The 25,595-nt window shown below is 39.7% G+C and overlaps 1 protein-coding gene and 1 long non-coding RNA gene across 2 annotated transcripts in view; both read right to left on the reverse strand.

Annotated features, from left to right (window-relative positions):
* LOC132849018 (histone H2AX-like) overlaps positions 1 to 25,595 on the reverse strand; it is a 44,168-nt gene that overhangs the window by 13,745 nt on the left and 4,828 nt on the right. The window lies entirely within an intron of this gene.
* On the reverse strand, positions 14,351 to 16,713 carry LOC132849036 (uncharacterized). Its single transcript, XR_009648796.1, has 3 exons — positions 16,692 to 16,713; positions 14,634 to 14,747; positions 14,351 to 14,364 (listed from the first exon to the last, which is right to left on the reverse strand). It is a non-coding gene; the product is annotated as an uncharacterized LOC132849036 (long non-coding RNA).

Here is a 25,595-nt window from a genome sequence, read left to right on the forward strand (position 1 = left end):
CATTTTCAGTTTTTATTTAAAATTCTTTCTCTTCCCAGATGTGTTCAGCACATTTACTGTTTGTAATTGTTAAGCCTAACACTTTCACCTCTTCTGTGGTTTGGGTGTCTAGGGGTGGAACAACACTATTGCTCATCCATACTGCTTCTGTTTTGTTTTGATTCAGTTTAGAGCCAGATATTTCTTCATATTTCGTAAAATGTCTCATTATCACTTTTAATTCAAAGTGAATATTAATTAAAATTGTTATCATCAGCATAAGCTATTACCTTAACCACTCTTCCTGACAATGTTTTTTCACCTTGTATTCTTTCATCGTGTTTGATTTTGTGCAAGATTGGTCTAATTGCAGTATTATTAGTATTAGCAGTAGTAGTAAATAAATAAAAAAATGAACTAATAAATTATTACTACAACTACTACGAATAATAATAATAATAATAATAATAATAATATACTACAAATTATATTTCTATTGTGTGAGTAACCTGCACTTCCTAAACTTGGCCACACGATGACGATCAACATCCATCCACAATACTATTACACACACATTTACTGGAAAACTTCAAATTTATTATTACTGTTTTTGTGTTGTTTTAAAGTAATACAACGTGACAGCTCTGTGTTCAGCAGGTCGGTAGTTAATAAAAGGCTTTTGAACTCAGTTATAATGCCATCAGAACATGTGCTTCAAATGACTTTATCCTGCATCTAACACACTGAGCTGCTGATGTTAATGAGAAACGTCCTCATCTGGCTCTACTGCTTCTTATTAAGTGAAGTAGAAGTGTTATGTTCTTAAATGAGCCCTCAGAAGAACATAGGTAAAGTCATAAATATGGAAACAAAAAAGACACCCACACACACTTAGGGATATAAACAGTCTGTAACATGATTAGCTATAAAAGGGATGTCTTAGAGAGGCAGAGACACTCATATCTGTGAAAGAGCATGTAAAAAGATTGCCATTTGACAACTTTTGGAACATTTTATTTAAAGTATCAAAGGCTTTGCAAATCTCATCATCTACAGTGCAGAACATCATCAAAAGATTCAGAGAAACTGGAGAAATCTCTGTGTGTAAGGGACAAGACCGAAGACTTTTATTGGTCTTAGACGACCCCTTAGATGACAACGAATCACTCATCAGCATGATTGTGTCAATGACATCGCTACTTGAGCACAGGAACACTTCCAGAAACCACTGTCAGTGAACACAATCCACCTTCCATCTGCAGATAACACCTAAAGCTCTGTCATGCACAAAGGAAGCCATAAAAAAGAGCATACCTACGATGGATAATGAAGGACAAAAGAGTCATACAGGTAGATTTTATACTTTATATATATTGTGCTTTATTATCTTTCAGTTAAGCTATTTTCGAAAACAAATAACCAAAAAATACGGTTAGGTTTAGGGTTAGTGTAGGAGCCATGTTAAGTGTATGTCATGTGACCGTGGGCGAATACTGTAGGGGCGTCAGTAATTATGTAAGGTTAAAAACCTCTCAGCGAACGGCTTAGATTTCATGATTTTCGCCTAAATGACATACCCAACTAAAAAGTGGTACACATACTCCCACATACTTTGACACTCACAGGTGTTCCTGGTCTAATTGGAAAGAAGACAATCTCTAGTTTCTGATACAAGTTAACAGAGTTACAGAGGCTAGAATGGAGGGTTTCATTTCTGCCCAAATAATTATTTCTGTAAACTGACTAAAATACACTACTGTAAACACATGTCAGGAGCTAAAGACAAACTCAAGGTCATAGCCACATGTCTTAGCTTTCACCAGAAAAAGTTTGAAGTCAAAAGACACAAAAATGGATTTTATATGAATTTTTTTCTACAGATGTCTGTTTTTGTTTTTTTTGCCCCCAAATAAACCTTGTTTACAAGAGTAAACAAGAGTTTCAAAGGCTTATAACCTTTTAACCCCTTTGACTAGACCACTACACAGTAGTATCTGCTCAAAAAAAACAGGAATTCTGTGTGTGTGCTCTAGGATTGGGGGCACGGTGGCTTAGTGGTTAGCACGTTCGCCTCACACCTCCAGGGTTGGGGGTTCGATTCCCTCTTCCGCCTTGTGTGTGTGGAGTTTGCATGTTCTCCCCGTGCCTCGGGGGTTTCCTCCGGGTACTCTGGTTTCCTCCCCCGGCCCAAAGACATGCATGGTACGTTGATCGGCATCTCTGGAAAAATTGTCTGTAGTGTGTGATTGCGTGAGTGAATGAGTGTGTGTGCCCTGTGATGGGTTGGCACTCCGTCCAGGGTGTATCCTGCCTTGATGCCCGATGACGCCTGGGATAGGCACAGGCTCCCCGTGACCCGAGGTAGTTCGGATAAGCGGTAGAAAATGAATGAAAGAATGAATGCTCTAGGATTGCGCAATAAAGCTCGAGAATTGCGCAATGACTGTTTTCACACGGCTCTAGCTGGCGGGGGTGCCAGCTAGAGCCGTGTGAAAACAGTCATTGCGCAATTCTCGAGCTGCGCAATTCTCGAGCTCCTTGCCAGAGGGCCCATGTCGTATCTCGTTGGAATCGTCTCCTTATTGGCTAAAGAGATATCAGGGTCCCGGATCATTAAATTTCTACTGGCGGGAACAACTGTCAAACAAACGGAGGGTGTTCCGAATAGAATGGAGAGCCATCATTTGCTCCTAAGCTGTCTATATCTGCCCTACGGGCACCTATTGGCTCATGTGAGGGCTTGTTTGATTGCTAAGACTCTGGACTACAAATCTGACACCAAAGTGTAGTATTCTAAGCCTCCAATGAGAAGTGAGAGCCGAAAGAATGACGGGAAGTGAACTACTGTTTACAGTTTTCGGTCTGAAACGTAATTATTGTGAGGCGAGCAAAGCGTTTTCAATTAAAAGGCTTGGATATTCCATTTCTTTGGACTCTTGGGGATTTATGAAAAATATTTGTTTTGAAAATATTATCCCAGTGAAGAGAGGGAAGAGTTTAAATGAAGGTAAACAAACTGAACTAGTGCCGCCTAGTTCAGGTGACTATCAACTTGATTACATTTTTATGACTGCTATAAATCATATTATGTTTTGTGTGTGGGATTAATAAAATCCTGAGAGTCTAAGCTTTCAAACAATGTATAACATGACTGTATATTTAGAGGATTTAATGCTTAAAATGAAATTGATGCAGCCTCAGCTCAGGGGGCGTGTGTGCCGTGTACGCACAGCGTTCGCTAAGTAAAACACCTGTGTGTAGCTTTAGAAGCATGGGGGTGAGTGCAGGAGCACATATTTTTTCGTTGACCGTATAATCACTGTATAATGATTATATATTCATTAAGAAACAGTATTGTTGACTGAGCAAATCACTGTTATACATTACTATATAGAAACAATCTTCAAATGGATGGAGAATAAACAGCAAACTGCAAGGACGATTAACATGTCACGATTTTATTGCTTCCCACTCAGCTCCTTGGCGGATTTACAATTATTGTGCTGCTACAGTTAGGGTTAGATCAGTGGTCTTCACTATTTTTTTCATGCTAGCCACACTGATAGGACAAAGTCAATAGGAGAGCCACTTTCACCGCAATGTATGCCAAGTTATTCAGTCTTAAATAGCTTATTTGCTTAAATACAATGTACAATATTGCAATACAATAATTACTTAAAAATCATTCTTTATTATGCACCTGTCAAGGGTTCGATCCGTGAAGGACAAATAAAAATTCATATGTCCACTTTTCTTGAAATTTTCTATGCTCATCTTGTATGACTCGCACCTTTCTTTTTTAGCAGGCGCGGACTCTCCACAACCTCCATCTCCGTCTTCCTCTCGAGTTGCGGATGATACATGCTCCCCATCAGTTACCTCTTTTGTCACTGTCACATTGCTTTGTTGCTGTTCATTTTGTGCGCGGGATTGTTTGATAAGAAATCGATCCATTTTTTAGTCCGTGTGTACAGTAAACACAAGTTGTTAACTAGCATGAAACACAAACTAGCTTCTGGCAGGCTGCCAAAAACTGGCTATTGCGCAGAATGCAGTGAGTCAGTGACGAGTCAAATAATAGATAAATATATATTATTTGTAATAGAGCACATTCGTTTTTCTATGCTTCCCTGATTGTTTTTAATGTTATTTAAATGAAAAATAAATATTAACCACATGATCATATCATCGTATTATTTACTGCCATGCAAGCCGCATATTAAAGCTTGGCGAGCCGCAGGAGCCTCGTGAGCCGGGCAATGAGTAACACTGGGTTAGATTATCAAATAGGCCGCGCCTACCCGATGACGTAATATCTGTTACGCTGTTCTGAAATCCCTGGAAATAAGTTCATCCCACTTCACACCCGAGTGAGCAGGCAGACTATGACAACGAACGTCCAGCACCGCTGCTAGAAAAATAACCTAGGAAAAATCTTTGGTGAGTTATGCAGTATGTTTTATTTTTTTAGAGCAGTACAGTCACTTCCTCATTAATATTAATATTCAAATCTCAGTGTCACTGGTTTCCTCAGTGTTCGAGCCTGTCAAGGTGTCAAGCTTTCTGTTTACTTTCAGCTCACGTTTACTAATAAAAATCCCGCCCTGTTTGTCACCATGGCAACCGCTTTCCACCCGGCTCTCAGTAGAGCTCGAAGCCCTCGACCGAACTGATGGCTTGGACTAACTTGCTCCTCATCAGCTGCTGGTTGTCGAACTTGGGAAGACTGAGAACGTTCAGGCAAGTGTTGGCAATGGGAAGGCGCCCCAGATCGCCCCCCCCGTTATGGATACAGAAGGCAGGGTTGAGCTCCTGAAGATGAATAGGAGACACATAGGACAACACATCACACACATGAGCATGGAGATGATAGATTCAAACAACAGCACAGTACCAACAGATCTCACAGCTGATCTTTCCTTAGTTTCAGTAACATCTAAATTCTGTGTACAAATATAAAACCGCTGTGATTCCTTTTTTCTTCCTTCATCCTTTCCTTCCTTCCTTCCTAACTTCCCTTTTATCCTTCCTTTCCTCCCTCCTTCTCTTCATTCCTCCTCTGCTTGCTTTACATCTGTTTTACTTCCTCTCTGTCATTCCCTCCCTCATTTTATAATTTTTTTTCTGTATTTCCCGCTCTCTATTCTTTCTTCCTTACTTCATGTCCAAGATTCATTTCTTTCATCACCTGAAAAGCTTCTTGACTTGACTTGACTTGAAGCAGATCAACACAGACCAATGAAATCTGCACATGTCTACAGTTTGATTCCCTTCCTTCCTTCTTTCCATTTCCTCCTTATATTGTACTTTACTACACTATCCATTCCAGTCTGCCCCTGTCCCTATCTCTCTGTCTGCTCCAAAGTCAAATTCATTAAAAAGCATCTCTCTAATTCTTGCCAGTTAAAGTTCACACATTTTTTGCAGGACTTTTCCTCCATGATTTCACAAAGAGCTTCACCATGAACAGAGAGTGGCTTTGTGATCAGAAAACATTAGAATTAGATTAAACCCTTTATCTTCACCACACTCTTTTCCTTCCATTCTTTCATTCCTTCCTTTCCTTTCTTCCATTCCTTTCGCAAGGTGCATCATAAACTTATAAGATTATAAGAATTATCATAAGATTTTAGAAAGCTAGGAACGTTTATCTCTAGAGACATTGACATTGACACTGACAAAGGTCAGTGTTCATGACTCAACCATAAGAAAGAGACTGGGCAAAAATGACAAAGACCAAAAATCGCTGCTGAGAAAAAAGAACATAAAGGCATCTGGTGTAAAAGAGCACTACATTTCAGAAAAAAGAACATCATACCAGCAGTAAAATATGGTGGTGGTAGTGTGATGGTCTGGGGCTGTTTTGCTGCTCTAGGACCTTTAGGACCTGGAAGACTTGCTGTGATAAATGGAACCATGAATTCTGCTATCTACCAAAAACTCCTGTTCATGCCATCTGTTCATGACCTCAAGCTGAAGTGAACTTGGGTTCTGCAGCAGGACAATGATATAAAAAAACACCAGGATGTCCACCTCTGAATGGCTGAAGAAAAACAAAATGAAGACTTTGGAGAGGCCTGGTCAAAGTCCTGACCTGAATCCTATAGAGATGCTGTGGCATGACCTTAAAAAACCCTCCAATGTGCCTGAATTACAACAATTCTGCAAAGATTAGTGTTCCAAAATTCCCCACAGCGCTGTGACAGACTCACTGCAAGTTATCGCAAACGCTTGATTGCAGTTTTTGCTGCTAAGGGTGGCCCAACCAGTTATTAGGTTTAGGGGCATGCACTTTTTCACACAGGGCCATGTAGGTTCGGATTTTGTTTTCTGTTAATAATAAAAACCTTCACTTAAAGACTGCATGTTGTGTTTACTTGTGTTATCTTTGACTAATATTTAATTTGTTTGATGATCTGAAACATTTAAGTCTTGACAAACAAAAAAATCAGGACGACGGCCCAACACTTTCACCACTGTATGTACATTTTAAATATGTAATTCCCCATGTATACACATGTATACAGTATTGTATTCAAGTCTTTTTGTTGTTTTGTATGTGTGTATACTGACTTTAAATCCCAGCACAGGAGGACGTGAGAAGCCGGTGACAAACATGAGCAGCATGCGTTTCTCCTCGTCGCTGAAATTCTCCACCACGTCCCAAAATATCTTGATGACTGGGTGAGTGGGAGAGTATCCTCCTGCACAGCACAAGTCACATTCATCATTCACTCAGTTATTTATTCATTCATTCACCCACTCATTCATCTACCTACCCACTCACACCTTTATTCACTCACCCTGTCTCACATTTACCCACTGACTCAACGACTCACCCATTCACACACCCACTCACCCACCCCAGATGCACTCACTCAGTAGCGTTTATTAATGTTTGTGGTGGGACTCAAGTCATCAGAACTGAAGTGCTCAGATTAATTAACGTCTGTGTGTGAGTGTGTGTTACCTGAGTAATTGGTGAATTTCTTCAGGTCCTCCAGACAGATAAGAATGTGAGCACCAGAGATCAAAACCTGTGAAATTTTATCAAATCAATCAGACCGTGTACACACACACACACACACACAAAGTGTTTAACACCATATCTAATGCAGTAAAACCGATTCTGTATGGTGATGCATTTCTTTTTGAAACCAGAAGTCTTAAAAAGCATTTTGAAGCATTTAACTGTACAACCAGTAGGGTCCAAGATGCTCCATAGTCCCACCCAATCCTAACCCATCTGACAAGTCAAATGAATCCAGTCCAGTTTAGTAATCAGGGTGCGCATCAGGGAAAAAATATCCCACAATGCACCCCAAAAGCAAAGGACATCAATGCTCATTGTGTTACTAAGGTACTGTGATATACTGAATGTGTTATCAAACGAGTTCATATTTAAATGTATTATAAAAATGTTACATTTATTTTTGTAGTATTCACATTAGTATTCATTGAATAGTGTTTGATTTTCAAGTCGTACTTTACATAAAATAGGTGTTTAATTTAGCACATTTATTGGATTAAGTATCCTATTTATTTGACACACCTGCGTGATGACGTCATTGCGCGCGCCACTAGGTGACGCGCCTCGATGCGCTTCATTCTAAATTAATACACCGTCACGGAAGCCATCACTGCAGCGTTCTCTGTCATTATTTAATTAATTAATCCTTTCGGTACTTCTACACAGGTACAGTAGTTGCAAATTAAGACACTTATTTAAAAACGAACACTATTTATTGCGATGCTATCGAGTTAAGTGTGTTAAAAACTGTTTAAAAAATTGTTTGTATTACACTTTTGATAATGTCTCATGATCTAGCAGGCCTGAGCACATGTGTAGTATGGGCACCTCGTGGTCACCGTGAGAGACGCTATCGGTTATGAATATTTAAAATATTAATGTTAATGAAAGTAAAATTATATTGTTATATTGTTTCAGATGATTTGATTCTTTTATCTCAGCTTAAGAGGAAGTATTAACATTGATACTTGATGATTATATGTATGTTTCAGAGTATTCCATTCTTGCAAAGAGCATGTGGAGCTAAGGAAGTGTTAAGTCAGTTCTGTTTGTATTTCTGGTTACTACAGTGAAGAAGCAGCGATTCACACATATATTGATACTGTCAGATAATGAGTTTTTTTTATGTATACATTCATGTTGATTCTAAATTAATACACCGTCACGGAAGCTATCACTGCAGCGTTCTCTGTCATTATTTAATTAATTAATCCTTTCGGTACTTCTACACAGGTACTACAGTACCATAGTGATTTTTAACTTTATTTAATATAACAGTTTGTTTGACTTTTAAGTGTTTAATCATTAATAAAACTCCAATATCTATAAATGTAATTTTAATGTACTTTAAACAGTAAAAAAATGTCTGTTGTAGATAAATGCCAGTGGTGATGATTTACAACAAGAGTCATAGTTATGATGCTGAAAAATGAATCATCAATGACTCCTGATAAAACTAGATTTGTAAAGTTCGTCGCGACAAACTTTGATGTTGGCTTTGACGGTGCACGTATTCGCAAAGGCCGGTGCTTTTTGGAGGCGAGTGGACATAAGGGTCAGTTTTACTTTTGGAGGCAAGTGGACAGAAAGATTGTGAAAGCTACTGGACCACTAGGGTGCCAATACTTTTGGAGGCAAGCGGACATGAGCATGTGACGTGATCTGAATACCTGTGAGGCAGTTCCCCTCATTTTTCTGGGTGTTTTGATATGTCACATGATATGACATTTTGATATGTCACATCACCAAAGTTTATAATGGGAGTCTATGGGGAAAAAAGGCCAGTTTGAGAGCCGGTACCGGTACTCGGATCGCTTAGAAAAGTAATAGCAACAAACTTCAGACCAGGGTATACAACATATCTGAATTTGGTGCATGTGGCTCAAAAGCCCTAGGCCGCATTAAATTTTATAAATTCTTGTCTAAGCTTAAATAGGAAAACAGAATGTTGGCTTCTACAAACTTCTACGCTTACTTTTCTAAGTGATCTGAGTACTGTACTTTTCTAAGCTCTCAAGTGGCCTTTTCTCCCCATAGACTCCCATTATAAACTTTGGAGGTTTATAACTCGGCAAGCTTTCGAACTATCTACACCAAACTCGGCCAGCTCCTTTAGGGTGAGACTCTGAACAAAGTTTGTGGTGTACCGACTGGCCTTCCCGGTTGTGCCGCAGCCCCGCCCCCAAAATATGCAAAATCAAAAAACTTTTTACAACATTGACATGTGACATATCAAAACACTCAGAACAGTGAGGGGAACTTCCTCACGGGTATTCTGATGACGTCACATGATGTCACATGATGTCACGTGAAAATCAAAAATTAGCACAACATGGACATGTAAACACTGCTAAAAGTAACACTGTCCCTTATGTCCACTCGCCTCCATAAAGCACTTGCCTTTGCGAATACTTGCTTCGTCAAAGCCAACATCAAAGTTTGTCGCGACGAACTTTACAAATCTAGTTATTATTATTATTATTATTATTATTATTATTATTATTATTATTATAAGAGTAACATTCTTGTTATCTTGCATACTTAATAAGAATGTTGCTCTGCAAGTACCATTAATATCTTGCATACTTATTAATGTTGCTTGCAAAGCAACATTCTTGTTATCTTGCATACTTATTAATGGTGCTTGCAAAGCAACATTCTTATTATCTTGCATACTTATTATTATTATTAATGGTGCTTGCAAAGCAACATTCTTGTTATTAATGTGCTTGCAAAGCACATTCTTATTCTCTTGCATACTTATTATTCTTCTTCTTCTTTTCTTCTTCTACTTCCGGACACTTTTTCGGCATGTAACTTGTCCTAGACCCATGAATGAGGTGTCAAATCGATCGGCTTGTTGAGGAGAGGTGTGCTATGACTTTTATAAGCGATCCGAAGAAAGATGTTCACACAGCGGACGGAAAAGCGGCCAAAAAAGTCCCATAGAAATGAATGGGAAATTCCTGAAATTCCTTTAAGCTCTCACACACGCAGCGTGCGCAGAGCTCAGGCACCGCTTCTCTTCTGTGTTCTCCTAGTGACTGTAGATGTAAAGGAGACTCTCAATACATGTAACTATCAACTCCACACTATCAATCCAATGATTCCAAAATTATTGGCCCCCTGGTGACGGCACTCGACACCACGTGACGTCACGTGTAGCCCCGCCCCAAAATAAGCAAAATCAAAAAGTTAGCACAACATGGACATGTCATATATCAAAACACTCAGCACGATGAGGGGAACTTGCCACGTGCAAGCACATTCACATTTTCTTCAGGAAATGTACCGTTCTAGACTTGCATACTTATTATTCTTCCGGACAAAAGTTCGGCGCATAATTTGTCCTGCAGCTTTTGTCCTAGACCCATGAATGAGGTGTCAAACCAACCGGCGCATTGAGGAGAGGTGTGGTATGACTTTTATAAGCGATCCGACCAACGATGTTCGCGCAGTGGACGAAAAAGCGGCCAAAAAAATCCCATAGACTTGAATGGGAAATTCCTAAAATTCCTTTAAGCTCTCACACACGCAGCGTGCGCAGAGCTCAGGCACCGCTTCTCTTCTGTGTTCTCCTAGTGACTAGATGTAAAGGAGACTCTCAATACATGTAACTATCAACTCCACACTATCAATCCAATGATTCCAGAAGTATTGGCCCCCAGTCAATACATTTACCACACCTCTATCTATCTATCTATCTATCTATCTATCTATCTATCTATCTATCTATCTATCTATCTATTGTTCATTCAACATTAAGAATTACATGTACTGTTCTATGCAGTATAATAATAAGTAGAATCCCATAATGACTGCAGTATGGACATGAAATGAAAGATTTATGCTTTCTTTTCTAAGGGATCTGAGTTCCGGGTACTTCCAGAAGCAGGTCTCAAAGTGGCCTTTTTTGATATAGACTCCCATTATTAACTTTGGAGGTTAATAACTCTGCAAGCTTTTGAACTATCTACACCAAACTCGGCCAGCTCCTTTAGGGTGATACTCTGAACAAAGTTTGTGTACCGACTGGCCTTTCGGTTGTACCGCAGCTGCACCCCCAAAATATGCAAAATCAAAAAACACTTTACAACATTGACATGTGACAAAACACTGATCAAAACACTCAGAAGAATGAGGGGAACTTCCTCACGGGTCTTCTGATGACGTCACGTGACTTCACTAAAAAATTAGCATAACATTGGCATGTGGCATATCAAAACACTCAGCCCAAGGAGGGGAATTGTGTCACAGGTTTTCAGATGGCTTCACATGCTCGTCTCCACTTCCATCAAAATGTTTTGGCACCCTAGCGGTCCACTAGCTTCAAAAAGTCACACATTCCCTTATGAACAGTCACCTTCAAATAGTACCGGCCTTTGCGAATACTTGCTTCGTTAAGACAACATCAATGTTTGTCACGGCGAACTTTACAAATCTAGTTATAATTGAATTCCTGCTATTTAACAACATTTTCTGCAGTTTTGACAAACATTATTTCATCTTTTGGTTAATTTTTTGTCCTGTAGTGTTTGGGTGCTTTATAAAGCTGTGTTGAAGCCAATTTAATGTTCGAAAGCTTCACACGGAATGGAATGAGCTAACGCTGGAATTGCAGTGGATGGAATGATCAGATTTCTGGTAGAAAAATTAAAGCTGTGTGTTTGTGTGTGTGTGCTTGGTTGAGCAGTACCTGGATCTCCTGTTGGTCAAACATGCGCAGCCACTCGAGGTTGAGCATATTGGCCAGACCCTGTCTGAATGCCATGCAGTGAGCTTGGATCTGTTTGTTCAGCCGGTAATCGGCCACTAAATGGATGTAGGCAATGCGGTTTGCCATGGTAACCGGGATGTCCTTCCCGCCTGGCTTCAGCTCAACCACCTGGAAAAGCAGACAGAGTGAGACTTTATGGTGTGATGAAGGTCTTTCATAACAACAACAAAGGGTCACTCTATTCCAGCAGTTTAATTGTTAAACTATATCCAATATACTGGATACAAAAAAGTATGTTATTGTGTTATATGAATATAAAAATTAGCAGTTGTTGTGAAGATAATAGCTTCAAAGAGAGACAGAAAGCAAAAGTCAAAACATAAAATGAGAGAAATATATAACCTGAGCCTCTCCTAGGTCATTGTTGACGATGGTGAAGTTGAGCCCCAGATCCTCCATGTCTCCCTCGTAGCTCTTGAGAAACAGAAGGTTCCGGTACATCGCGGGATCGAGCGAGGCCAGGTGATGAATGTCCACATCAGTGCTGGTCCCGAGCAGCTTGGCCAGGAAGAAACTGGCAAACGGCAACTCCACTAACATGTTCTCATACAGAGCCTGAGGAAGCACAGAGATACATGGATCATTATCCTTCTAAACAAATCAACATATACACAGCTCAGTCTTCTTTATTCCCCTTAGCAGTGGCTTCACACTGAAATCACCGGGCAGAAAAAACGTGGGCTGACAGCCGTTGAAGGAGAAATCTACCGTGCACAGTGCTTTGAAAATGTATTTGCCATGGTCTTGCTCACTTGCTTTTACATAACACAAAGGGAAAAATAGGGATACGGAGGATCAGCAGTCCCAAAAACCTTCCCAACCTCAGTCTTGTCCCATTTCAGGACATTAAACTACACCAAGCTTGTATAACGATTGCACTTCATTCTGGCGACAGAGTGGGAACATATGTGATACGCGAGTGCCCTTGATACCCATCAATAATGCTGCGGCCGGGAACAAGTGGCAATAACAAACACAGAGACATACAAACACAAATAGCCTCTGTTCTTACAGCGACTATTATTTATCATTGTTTATTGCTAAACATTGTGACAATTGTGAATTTATGGATGTATTTACAGGAAGTTAAAAGGAGTAATGGCAAAGGTGGCTTTTAATATCAGTGAGTGCAGAGCAGGGTAATTAATGCAAAACACAGGTCCATCAGTGCCAGTTGGATTTGTTAATTTACAACATTATGAATAAATAAAAAAATATATATAGCAGAATGCTTCAAGAATGTTGAATCAGTCAGTGTGACATTCTCTTTCCCTGAGAAACTTTTCCCTGTAAAGAACAAAACAGAAAGTTTAAGAACTGTAATGTGCTGTGAAAGAATGACACTTATTAAATATTAAATTTGACGTCGCTATCCAATCTCACCACTGACTCATTCTGATCGAAGATATGGTTTTTGTTGCCCTCTATAGGACAGGATGGAGAATGTCATATGCTGATGTTAAGATGCAGAGCTCCTATGCAAAATGCATAAAACCTATCAGTTATCTGAACTAAACCAATCCAGTGCCCCTCCCACATACGCACCTTACCCAGTATCCGGCCCAGGAAGTAGTAGTGACGCGTGAAGCTCTCTCCGATGAGCATCTCGGCTGTGGGACTCGGGTACAGCAGACCCTCGTCTGTGGTCCTGAAAAAGCCCTGGTTCGGATTGAACCCTGACTTGAGCAGATCACTGAAAAACCCGCAGCATATCTTCCCTCCGACAATTCTGTCTTCATCCTGGCCGTGATCGTTAAGCAGTTGCACCCGGATACGCTTCTTTAGATCTGGCTCTGAAACCAGGAGCAGGAGATTTTACAATCATTAGACAAGACAACAGGGTCACCACAAAATTTCCTCCCAAAGGTCTATCACTGCGAGTGTGTAAGTATAAGAGCATCTTTTTCCCATGGTACAAGAGAGTAAAGGTACTTTAGATTAGATTAGGGTTTTTTTTTATCGCAAGGTCTTTACGCTAAGATAAAATATGTGAGAGGAGGTGCATCCTAACACAAACAAAGACTTTTAAATACCGAATTCCCAAAGACACTTCTGCTAAAGCTATGGCTTAATCCACTGTTTTTGTTATACATATCTTCCAGGTCATCTGTAGAAGTATGTAATAAAATTGATCATTTTTATAGCAACAGCTCACTGGAGCGGTCTGTTAGAGCCGTGTTTGATCGTACCGTTCTCTGGAGACAGTTTGTCATATGCATCCTCGTAGATGTAGTTCATCCGGATGGTGATGTTGATGAAAGAGTTGTGCCACTGTACATCCCCTTTATCAGCATAGATCAGCCTCTGAAACATCTGCAAGGGACAGACAGTACCTGAGAGTAAAGATTTGTTGTCATCTCTTGCATAAGCAATCATTTTTCCTCTAATAGGAAGTGAACCAAGGCATTAGAAGACAGCATTAGAAGACCTTTATGCAGGAAGTATTTTCTAAAGGTTAAATTTGATCATTAAATAAATTGGTACACCAACATGTGGGAAATAGACTTCTATACCTTCACTCTCTCCTCAAAGGGTACGACAAAGAGCAGCTCGTTGAGGATGGCCAGGTGTCTGTCCTCTGAAACAGACCGTGTAAATCCAAGAAAATGAAAGCAAAAAACTTTACTTAATCATCTACGTATCTATTAATATTTTCCATTAATTAAGACACAAGGGAAATGAAAGAGAGTCCATTTAGGGAAATGAAAGAGCTTCAGACAAACAGGGGACCAGGTGTGACCTGCCTTAGGCTAATTAAAGTTTTAAGAGAATTGAACAAGACACTGTTATTGGGGAGTTTTGACACCAGACACACACAAACAGGCTATTAGGCTAATACACACTCACTCAATCCATTTAGGCCTCCAACTCACTCAGCCACTCTCAGAGCTGTGCTTATCAGGGCTGCAGTGATAGTGATCCATTGTGGTGTTGGGGATCGGTTTGATCGCGTATAGTTTACTGCCAAAAATATGACCCGACATCTCAAAATGAGTGACTATACTGATGAAATTAAAAAAAAAAAAAAATCTGGATAAACGATTAACAATCAAAGCAGAGATAAATTCAAACTGTGACCTGTCAAAAGACAGACAGATAAATGGATGGATGGATTGATGGATGGATGAACAGACTTTAACCCCAAGGGGAAATTTGGGTACATATCAACAAGAGGAACTACAGAATCTTCCTAAAATAAGTAAACAGGTTGGGATGACAATTTAACAATGTAACAATTTATCATATTCCAATTCTAAAAATAAAATAAATAAATATTTAAAAATGTAAATTTATGGTGTTAAAAACTACATACAAAAATTTAATGTCAAATCAGCTGCTTCTAGTCTGTTTTCTAATTCTTTTAAAATATGTACATATTAAATAATAATAATAGAAACATTTTACTCAAAATGCAAAGTAATGTGTTACAATCTCAAAATCATCATATCACATAGCTCTACAAGTTACCTAGTGAAACATCTCAAACATAAGAGCCAACATGTGGATATCAGTACTAGAAGGATACGCTAAGAGAGACAAGTCTACGAACAGCGAAGCAGACATCCTTATCCAGAGTAACCTATATTAACTCATTTATACCAGTAAGCAGGAGAGGTTAGGGCCTTGCTCAAGATCCCAGCAGTAGCAGCTCGACAGAGCTGGGATTGGAACTCATTTATCAACTCACTTAAGGTCATACAGAACAATTCCAGTAGCTTTAGTTTAAAAACTCTCATCATACACGTTTTTGCGTAGCCACTATGTAAACATGGGAAACAAAATAATTCCTTATCTCACATTAATTCATACCAAGTGAGTTACTGTACCAGTATTCCTACCAGTATTAGTAACATTATTTGTATCAGTATCTATACCAGTAACTATATCTGTATTCCTATCAGTATCAGTATCCATATCCATATTGTGTATCAGAGTCCCCAACTGCACTGCTGTCCCCTGCCTGTAACAGTGTCCGTTGCCTGTGACAGTGTCTCACGCCCGAAACAGTGTCCCCTGGCCGGAACAGTGCCCCACTCCTGCAACAGTATCCCTCGCCTGCAACAGTTTCCCCTGCCTGTAAGAGTATTCCCTGCCTGTACAAATGCCCCCACCTGCACCGGTGTCCTCCACCTGTAACAGTGTCCTCCACCTGTAATATTGTCCTCCACCTGTAATATTGTCCTCCACCTGTAATATTGTCCTCCACCTGTAATAGTGTCATCCACCTGTAACAATGTCCCCCACCTGTAACAATGTCCCCCACCTGTACCAGTGTCCCCCACCGTTTTTTTTTTTATCCCAAGGTCTCTAACGGTAAGATAAACTGAGAGGAGGTGCATCCTAACACAAACAAGGACTTTTAAATACAGAATTCACAAAGATGCTTCTGCTAAAGCTTGCTGAATAACCCCCAGCATATTGTCCCTCCGACAATTCTGATTCCTCCTGGCCGTGATCATTAAGCACTTGCACCCGGGTACGTTTCTTTAGATCAGGCTCTGAAACCAGGAGCAGGAGATTTTACACTCATTAGACAAGGCAACGGGGTCACTGCAAAATTTCCTGCCAAAGGTCTATTAATGCGAGTGTGTAAGAATAAGAGCAAGTTTTTCCTAAGGTACAAGAGAGTAAATGTACTTTAGATAAGTTTAGGGGTTTTGTTTATCCCAAGGTCTCTAACGGTAAGATAAAATATCTGAGAGGAGGTGCATCCTAACACAAACAAGGACTTTTAAATATCGAATTCCCAAAGACACTTCTGCTAAAGCTATGGCTTAATCCACTGTTATTGTTGTTTTTGTTATACATATCTTCCAGGTCATCTGTACAAGTAAGTAATAAAACTTATCATTTTTATAGCAACAGCTCACTGGAGCAGTCTGATAGATCTGTGTTTGATCGTACCTTTCTCCGGAGAGAGTTTTTTATATGCATCCTTGTTGTTACTGCTTAAACTCTCGTACATACAATTAACATTTTTATTAGCTTTGATCAGCCGCCGGAAGTTCTGCAAGAGACAGAGAGTACCAAAGACTAAAGATTTGTTCATTAAATAAATTGGTACACCAACACATGGGAAATAGACTTCTATACCTTCCCTATGTCCATGAAGGGTACGACAAAGGGCAGCTTAGCCAGGACTATCTCCTCTGAAACAGACCGCCCAAATCCAAGCAAACCATGGTGGAGAAAGAAAGCAAAAAAGCTTTAATCAGCTACGTATCTATTAATATTTTCCATTAATTAAGACACAAGATCTTATTTATAGGAAATTCTATAAATAAACCATTAAAAAAATTCCTCATTTGATTCCAAAAAAGATCGTCAAAAATACAAATGTGGCATCTATGGTATACACTTCCAGGAGGTGAAGTTTCCTTCTAGTTGAAATGATTTAGATGAGAGTATAATAAATACTATTAAAAAATATTTTATAATAAAAAATGCCCCTGTCTGCAACACTGTGCCCGACTGTAACAGCGTCCCCCGCCTGTAACAGCATCCCCCGCCTGTAACAGCATCCCCCGCCTGTACAAATGCCCCCATTTGTACAAATGCCCCTGCCTGCACCAGTGTCCCCCGCCTCTAACAGTGTCCTCCTTCCTGGGTGTGACAGAATGATTCCGCCCAAACTCAGACCTAGCAGGATATCCTTAAGCTTGGACCGGCTTTTTTTTCGTCACCCTGGATTGTTTCGTCAGTTTTCTGGAACCTTTTTTCTTTTGTCGATGACACCGCTCCACATTTTTATTCGGTGAGGGACGCCGCTCCACTTCCGGTTCCGTCCGAGGTGGACGTCACCTCACTTCATCCGCGGAGGGTGTGCGATTGGTGTTGCATGCCCGTGGTGGAAGATCTCTCCCGCCCTCCCTCCCTCCCTCCCTCTTACTCTGGTCGTCAAGACGTGGGTCCGGCCTCCGTGCCTCGGGGGACGTCGCTCGGACCTTTAGCTCAGCGGTGGACGTTGCTTGGCCCTTTAGCTCGGCGGTGGACCCCGCTCGGCCCTTTAGCTCGCCAGTGGATATCGCTCGGCCCTTTAGCCTGGCGGTGGACATATCAGAAAATCAGTAAATCACACAGACTAATAAACACAGCAGGATCTCACGATTTAGAGCGAACTGGTCCATATGCCTTGTCCTCCACACGTGTCGAGCAGAAGGAACGTACAAAATGACCTGTTTAGAACAAAAGACAAAAAATGGATACGGCTGTTAGAGATGTTCAGCAAGAAAACAAATAGAGTTGTTTTCACATCGCTGCATTTTAATAATTTACATGTTAATTACATTTATACATAAGTTCATCCTAACACAAAATGAATTATTTTTTAAGAAAAATTCAAATTAAATCTAAAATTATTTGTTGTTCAGCTTTTTTTTCCAGTCTTAATTTAAATGGCTAACTTGGGATTTAGTTTTAATTTCAGTTTTAATTGTTGTTAGTTTTGGATGAATTTGTTATAAAAAGAGACTAAAGGTAAAATAAACATCTCCTTAAAGAAAATTTCATCGTATCAACATTCACACTGTGAGTGTGCTGTTACTATGGAAACAATAACATTACACAGAGTGCATTACAATTTGCAGCTGCACTACAGTCAGAACTGACCAATCAGAATGCAGCTCTGTTGTTTATTCTGTGGATTAACAGAGACATATGACAAATGTGTGCACCTTATCAGCATTGATCTTGACCTCGTCGGACAGCCAGTGACCCTTGGGGCAGAATGGCCTGCTGATGTCCCTCGCCTTCAACATCTTCACTAGGTTGGCGCTCACCTGAGACAAAAAAAAAAGTTACGCAATAAACTGTGCATAATAATCCTTCCCCCACTTCCACAGACAGCTGCTGATTGTTGACTCTATCTGGGACCTAATCAAGGTTGTCTCCATGGCAACTTGCGGACTGAGGCACCAAGATTGGCCAGGAGAGTGATCTCCAGGCCTACACTTTAACATGCATTCACACACACACATATATATAAAGATATGCATTCAAACCCCACACCCGATCCTACGCCTTCGCCACTTTGTATCTCCAGTCTGACAAGCGGGTCTGAGACCAGCGCCGAGAATGGCAGCGGGCCCGGATGGCTGCTTGCCTGTGCTGGATTACTTCCGCCCCCCAACTCCCCTCCCCTGTTGCAAGTCGTGTGTTTATATGGTGTACTGATTATGTGCTTATGTTGTTGAGGTGTTTTTTCCTGTTCCCACACTGTACTCCCCATAGGAGCATAGTCTGGAGGTTGTTGTTTTTTTTCTCCTCTCTTCCCTCATGTTATGCTGTATTTCTTTCCAATACCCTGTCTTCCTGTCCTGTCTCCCCCTTGTCACATTGTATGTATAGACAAGTTGATGGCTAATTTCACGGTACCAGTGACAATAAAGGCTACTACTACTACTACTACTAATAATAATAATAATAATAATAATAAAAACACTGGTACCCCAGTTTTAAATTATGTTCTTTGTTCAGTGGCCGACCTCCTGATTGCCTCAATCGAGGCGTAAAGAGATAAACTTTTGTAAGTATCTCTCTAACACTGTAACATAAGTGTCTAGTACTGTTGATATATTCTACCATACCTAAAATCTCACTCTTGGTTGACTGCAGATATGTGCCTCAAACCCATCTCTGCATTCAATTCCTACTGTCACAGATGCTTATCCACAGAGCAGAGGTCACAATCCCAGTAACCTCATCTACCCTCCTCTGTTGTGTAAGTCTCAAACAGTGGTGGTAGGTGGGCTCTGGAATTTCCAGTCTGCAGTAAAGAAAGCTGATTTTATCTCTGCTTTAACTTCCCATTACTTTGCTTTTCTTGTGCTAAAAGAAACCCGGATATCCCCACAGAAAACTGCTACACCAGCTGCTTTATCCTCTACCTATGCTTTCTCTCACTCAACATGAGAAATAGGCAGGGGTGGTGGTACAGGTTTATTGTTGTCAAAGAGATAGTGCTTTACACCTCTCCTCTTGTCTCATTTAACCATCTCCTCTTTTGAATTCCATGCCATTTCAGTCACATCTCCAATCAACCTTGTTATCATTGTTGTCTACTGCCCTCCTGGTCCCCTAGGAGACTTCCTGGAAGAAATGGACACACTTCTTAGTGCTTTCCCTTTCAATAGCTCCCCTCTGACAGTGCTTGGTGATTTCAACCTCCCCTTTGACAAGCTTCAATCTCCTTCCCTCCTGGAGGCAATGTCCTGGACCTTGTTTTCACCCGTCCTTCTCCAGCTACAGATATGATTCCTACCCCACTACACATCTCAGATCATCAACTGGTATCCTTCACCATCAATCTTTCTATAATACCTAAAACTACCCCTCACCCCCTCACTCTTACCCGCCGCAACCTTCACCCTGTCTCCCCTTCTTCTGTAGTCTCTTGCACTCTTTCCTCTATTCCTGATCCTGAGTATTTTTCTACCCGTGGACTCAGCCACAGATACTTTCATCTCATTTCTTTCCTCAACTATGGACTTTCTCTACCCTCTGTCCACTAAACCCAAGAAAACATCTTGTTCTGCTCCTTGGCTTTCAGATGTGCTGCGCAACAATCAAAGAGAGCTAAGATCATCAGAGAGAATGTGGAAGAAATTACAACTCTCCAGGATCTTCACTTCTGCCATGACAGCATTTACGTCTCACAGTATGGATTCCCCTACTCCTTCGTTGTCTCATTTGTCAACTGTAGCAGCAGAAGAGATACAACTCATCCAGTCTTGCAATCCTACCACCTGCCTATTGTATCCACTCCCTTCCACTGCTCCAGACCATCTCCCAAGACCTTTTGCCCTTCATTACCACTATCATCAATAGATCCATAACATCTGGTCAGGTACCAACTACTTTTAAGAGAGCAAGGGTTATTCCCATCCTAAAGAAACCTGCTCTGGATCCATCAGACATCAGTAACTACAGACCAGTATCACTTCTCTCTTTTTATTTTCAAAAATTCTTGTATGCATTGTCTACAAACAACTGTCTGCCTATCTCTCACAGAATATCCTCCAAGATCCCAACCAGTCTGGCTTTAAAGCAGCTCATTAACTACATGCTGCTAGATCAGCCAAATTGTCATCTGTCTTTATCCTCGACCTTTCAGCAGCGTTTTATACGGTCAACCCCAAGACTCTCTTGTCCACCCTCAGGAGTCTTGGGATTTGTGGATCAGCTTGGGAATGGTTCGCTTCCTACCTGGAAGGACACTCATATCAGGTAACATGGAGGGGAGTGACATCTGCTCCACGCACACACTCCACTGGTGTCCCACAGGGCTCAGTACTTGGTCCTGTTCTTTTCTCCCTGTATACTCATTCTCTTAGTTAGTGAAGTTATTTCCTCACATGGGTTCTCTTACCTCTGCTTTGCTGATGATGCACAATTTATCTTCTCTTTCCCACCCTCAGATACCACAGCTTCTGATCAGATCTCAGCATGTCTGGCAGAAATTTCATCATGGGTGACTGCTCATCAGTTAAAGCTCAATCCTAGGAAAACTGAACTGCTGTTTATCCCAGGTGATTCATCCCCATGTCATGACCTTGATATATCCCTGAACAACGATCTGATCTCCCCTTCAGCCACAGCTCGCAACCTTGGGGTAACCATGGACAATCAACTCTCCTTTTCCTCTCATGTTGCTAATGTGACTCGCTCATGTCGGTTTCTTCTCTACAACTTTAGAAGGATTCGGCCATTTTTGTCTACACAGGCTGCTCAGGTACTTGTTCAGTCTCTTGCCATTTCAAGATTGGATTACTGCAATGAACTGCTGGCAGGTCTACCTATGAATGCGATTCGTCTCTCGTGCTCTGCAAATGATCCCAAATGGAGCTGCATGGCTTGTTTTCAACCTGCCTAAGTTCTCGCATACCACCCCTCTGCTGCGGTCCCTTCACTGGCTTCCGGTAGCTGCACACATCAGATTCAAAACACTGATGCTGGCCTATAAAGCCAAAAACGGACCAGCTCCATCTTACCTCAAAGCCCTCATCACTCCTCGCACTGCACCCCGCACCCTCCGATCTACCAGCACTGCTCGACTGGTTCCATCTTTCTCTCAGGGTAAGAGGCAAGTATACTACTGTACAAGACTCTTTTCTTTCTGGCACCAAGGTGGTGGAATGAACTTCCACAAGGGGTCCGGACAGCTGAGTCACTGGCTATTTTCAAACGGCAGTTGAAGACCTACTTATTCAGGAAACACTTCAACTATCACTTTCCTATCTTTTGCATTTATTAACAAAAAAAAACAAAAAAACTTTTAAACTTTTTCATTATAACTTTGAACAATGTTTTAAACTCATGGTATCGTAAGTATGTAACCTAGTGAACCAGCATTAATGTATCCAATGATAGAGATTTAAGCACTTATGTACATCGCCCTGGATTGAAAGATTGATTTATTGAAAGATTTCAAATAACTTTTATAAAATTCTCATTCACAAATACATCACGTGTTTTACAATCTTACATTTGAATACAAAAATATTGAACTTACATCATTTACAAAAAAAAAAACAAATTTAGTCATATCTGCTTCAAAATTTTATACTCATTTACACATATTCACATTTCTTAAAATGTCTCATTATCACCTTTAATTCAAAGTGAATATTAATTAAAATTGCTATAATCATCAGCATAAGCTGTAACCTTAACCACTCTTCCTGCTGTTGTTTTTAAACCTTGTACTCTTTTATCATGTTTGATTTTGTGTAAGATTGTTTTAATTGCAGTAGTATTAGTATTAGCAGTAGTAGTAGTAGAGGTCTTCACGGGTCCACTTAGATCCGAAAACCCGAGGTCCGAGCGGGTTCGGGTCTAAAAGTTTCACGTGTGCCTCGGACACGGGTCGGGTATAATAATAGCGGCATCGGGTCTCGGGTAATTTAAAATGAATGTGTTTTTACCGAACGGACCCGAGAAGACCCGAACTACTGTATCTCGTGTGTGTGCATTGACTCGAGTCCTTTTCCAACCTCTCCTCTGTTTGCCAAGACCGCTTGCGACATGCGGCTGGCGATGTGTGGCTGGCGGTAAGCTAATTTCAATCAATTAGTTGTCAATCAATTTTGAATCAACTCTGTAGCAGTTACTTTAGTGTAGAGTTATCCAACATTCGGGTCCAATCGGGTTAAAAAAAAATTTACGTCGGACTCGGGTCTAATTTTTTCGGGTTTGTCTCGGGTCGGGTCTTTCTTTAAAAAAAAATATATATATATATATGCACGTCGGGTTCAGGTAAAAAGTGATTCGGGTCACTTCGGGCCGGGTAGATTTCTTTAGACCCGAGAAGACCTCTAAGTAGTAGTAAATAAATAAAAAAATTAACTAATAAATTATTACTACTACTACGAATAATAATAATAATAATAATAATAATAATAATAATAATAATAATAATAATAATAATTACTACAAATTATTTTTCTATTGTGTGAGTTACCTGCATTTCCTAAACGTGGCCACACGATGGCGGTCAACATCCATCCACAATACTATTATGTTTGTGTATTATTTAGCTTATTAATTATTTAATCTATGTGTTCTTTTCATTTGGTAACAAACAAAGAAACATTTAAAAACACTTCTTACATTATGTATCCTTATTTAGAATATCAATTGTGTGAGGAGTGAGATGATGTCGCATGTAGGTGGTGTGCAGGATCACACACACATTTAAAGGAAAACATCTAATTTATTATTACAATGAAAACCAAATACTGCAGCTATTACAACAGCATAGCTTCGTCGTAGAAGAGTCCGGGTGCTAAATCGGTGGCCTGCGGTCCAGATCTTTCAATTAATGAAGATCATGCAGGTGTATATAGATATGTACTGAAAATCTAAATCATGTGCAAACTGAATCATTTTCTGTATCAGGAATGTAAACTTTGTAGTTGGATTTTATTAATATTATTTATTCAAACTTAAAGGCAAGATTCATGAACAATAAATGAAAAATGACAAGACAATGTAAAGATGTTTAAGAGGTGAAGTCAGATGCACTGAGTTGATCTGCAACAGTGGAATAGTTCTGTGTTTTATTGGTGACTCAGTTCACTGTCACTGATACTGTAAAGTGGTGATCTGTACACTACAACAGCGTCACTTCCTGGGTGTGGTCTTCTAGAGACATGTAAAGTTCAGCACATACAGCACTATATGAGTCAGAAACATCCAGAAACAGAGACTCTAATGAACTTATTATCAGAGGTCTAAAGCTCTCAGATTCTGCACTTTATTACTGTTCTTTTAGAAACATAAGACAGACATAATACAAATTCAGTGACAGGCTGTACAGAAACTATACAAAATTTCATAGACACATGCAAGCGGTTTCTAAAAAAACACCAACTTTTTATCAGTTAACCACAGACATAAAAAAAAAAAACATACTGTATGCAGCTGGAAGAAATGCAGCACATAAAAATAAAGAGCACACAAGCACGAATGAATAAGGAAACATCAGCAGCGCTATGGATAAAATCAAACAGATACAGGTCAAGTGCTTCAGTTATTATTCAGATCAAATATCAGAATGTAGAAAAAATATGATCTGAGTGACATTGTGGCTTGTTCTTTGGTACAAGATGAGCTAGTTTTAGTATTCCAGAAACCTTTCCTGCAATAATATAAATATATATAAACAACACCTTATGAATTATAGCTCCACCCTGTGACTTAGATGAGTGTCAGAGTGAATGGGACAAGTAAAAGAGTACGTGGGCCAATGTGTAGGTTCAAGAAGAGCATTGGTGAGAAACTGAAGACAGACAACATAAGGTGTAATCAGTTTAACAAAAATATTTATATAAAAGCTGTATATTCAATCCAAACTGGTATGTAAACAATGAACAAATAAAATACACATATCAGCAGATTTCAAAATCTAATCAAATTAAATCCAGATGTTATACTTGGTTTAGGTTTGGCCTATTTGTAAAGTTATTCCTAATTTATAAAATCAGACCTAAATTAACTTTTGACCTATTTATAATATTAATTTTCTAATCTATTTATTTGATCTAATTTTAAATGGCTATAATGTATATACTTTACCCAACACTTTTAGATTTTTCTGATTTGTTTTAAATTTAAACCCTGGTACTGTAAATCAACAAAGGGAAGAAAAGAAAAACTGGAAAAAATAAAAATACAGCAGTATGCAGAACAACAATTAAACAACAATATATCGATAACAATTCAAATTCAATTAAATGTATAAACAGTTCTGAGATGATTAAAGTGTCTTCACTTTTCCAATATCAGTTCCACAGAAAGTGACCCAGTGCAGTAAGGTTAGCTGAATGTTCACCTAAAGTCCTGTTGACCAAAAATTAGTAAATAAATCCGTCTTGAGGAGAAAAAGTTAGTCAATTCACATTGAAAACACTGAATTGTTGAACCATCGACTATTAATTTAAAGAAAAATTATGTTCTTTCAACATGGAAAAAAAAAGACAGAAAGGAAAAATATCACCATTCTCATATTCACAACAATAAGTAAAAAGAATAACCCATTCGTATGTTCTATATAACAAAAATGATTTTTTTCTTAATTGTTAATTTATTCCTTTAAATTCCCCTTAGCTCTTCTTATATTTATTTATAGTAACCCTGGGTTAAAGTTTCCCAGTATTGACAGAAGTTCCTTGGTTTTAGCAGAATTAATGTCTACATGAAGTCATCAAGTCGTATTACAGGTGAAGATGTTGTCCAAGCAAGAGTAAGTAGTTCACTAAGGTGGTTGATAGATTAGTATTATAAGGAGTGGTGTTGGACCAAACACCTTAA

This window comes from Tachysurus vachellii, chromosome 7 (genome assembly GCF_030014155.1).
Source record: "Tachysurus vachellii isolate PV-2020 chromosome 7, HZAU_Pvac_v1, whole genome shotgun sequence".
NCBI classification, from domain to species: Eukaryota; Metazoa; Chordata; class Actinopteri; order Siluriformes; family Bagridae; genus Tachysurus; species Tachysurus vachellii.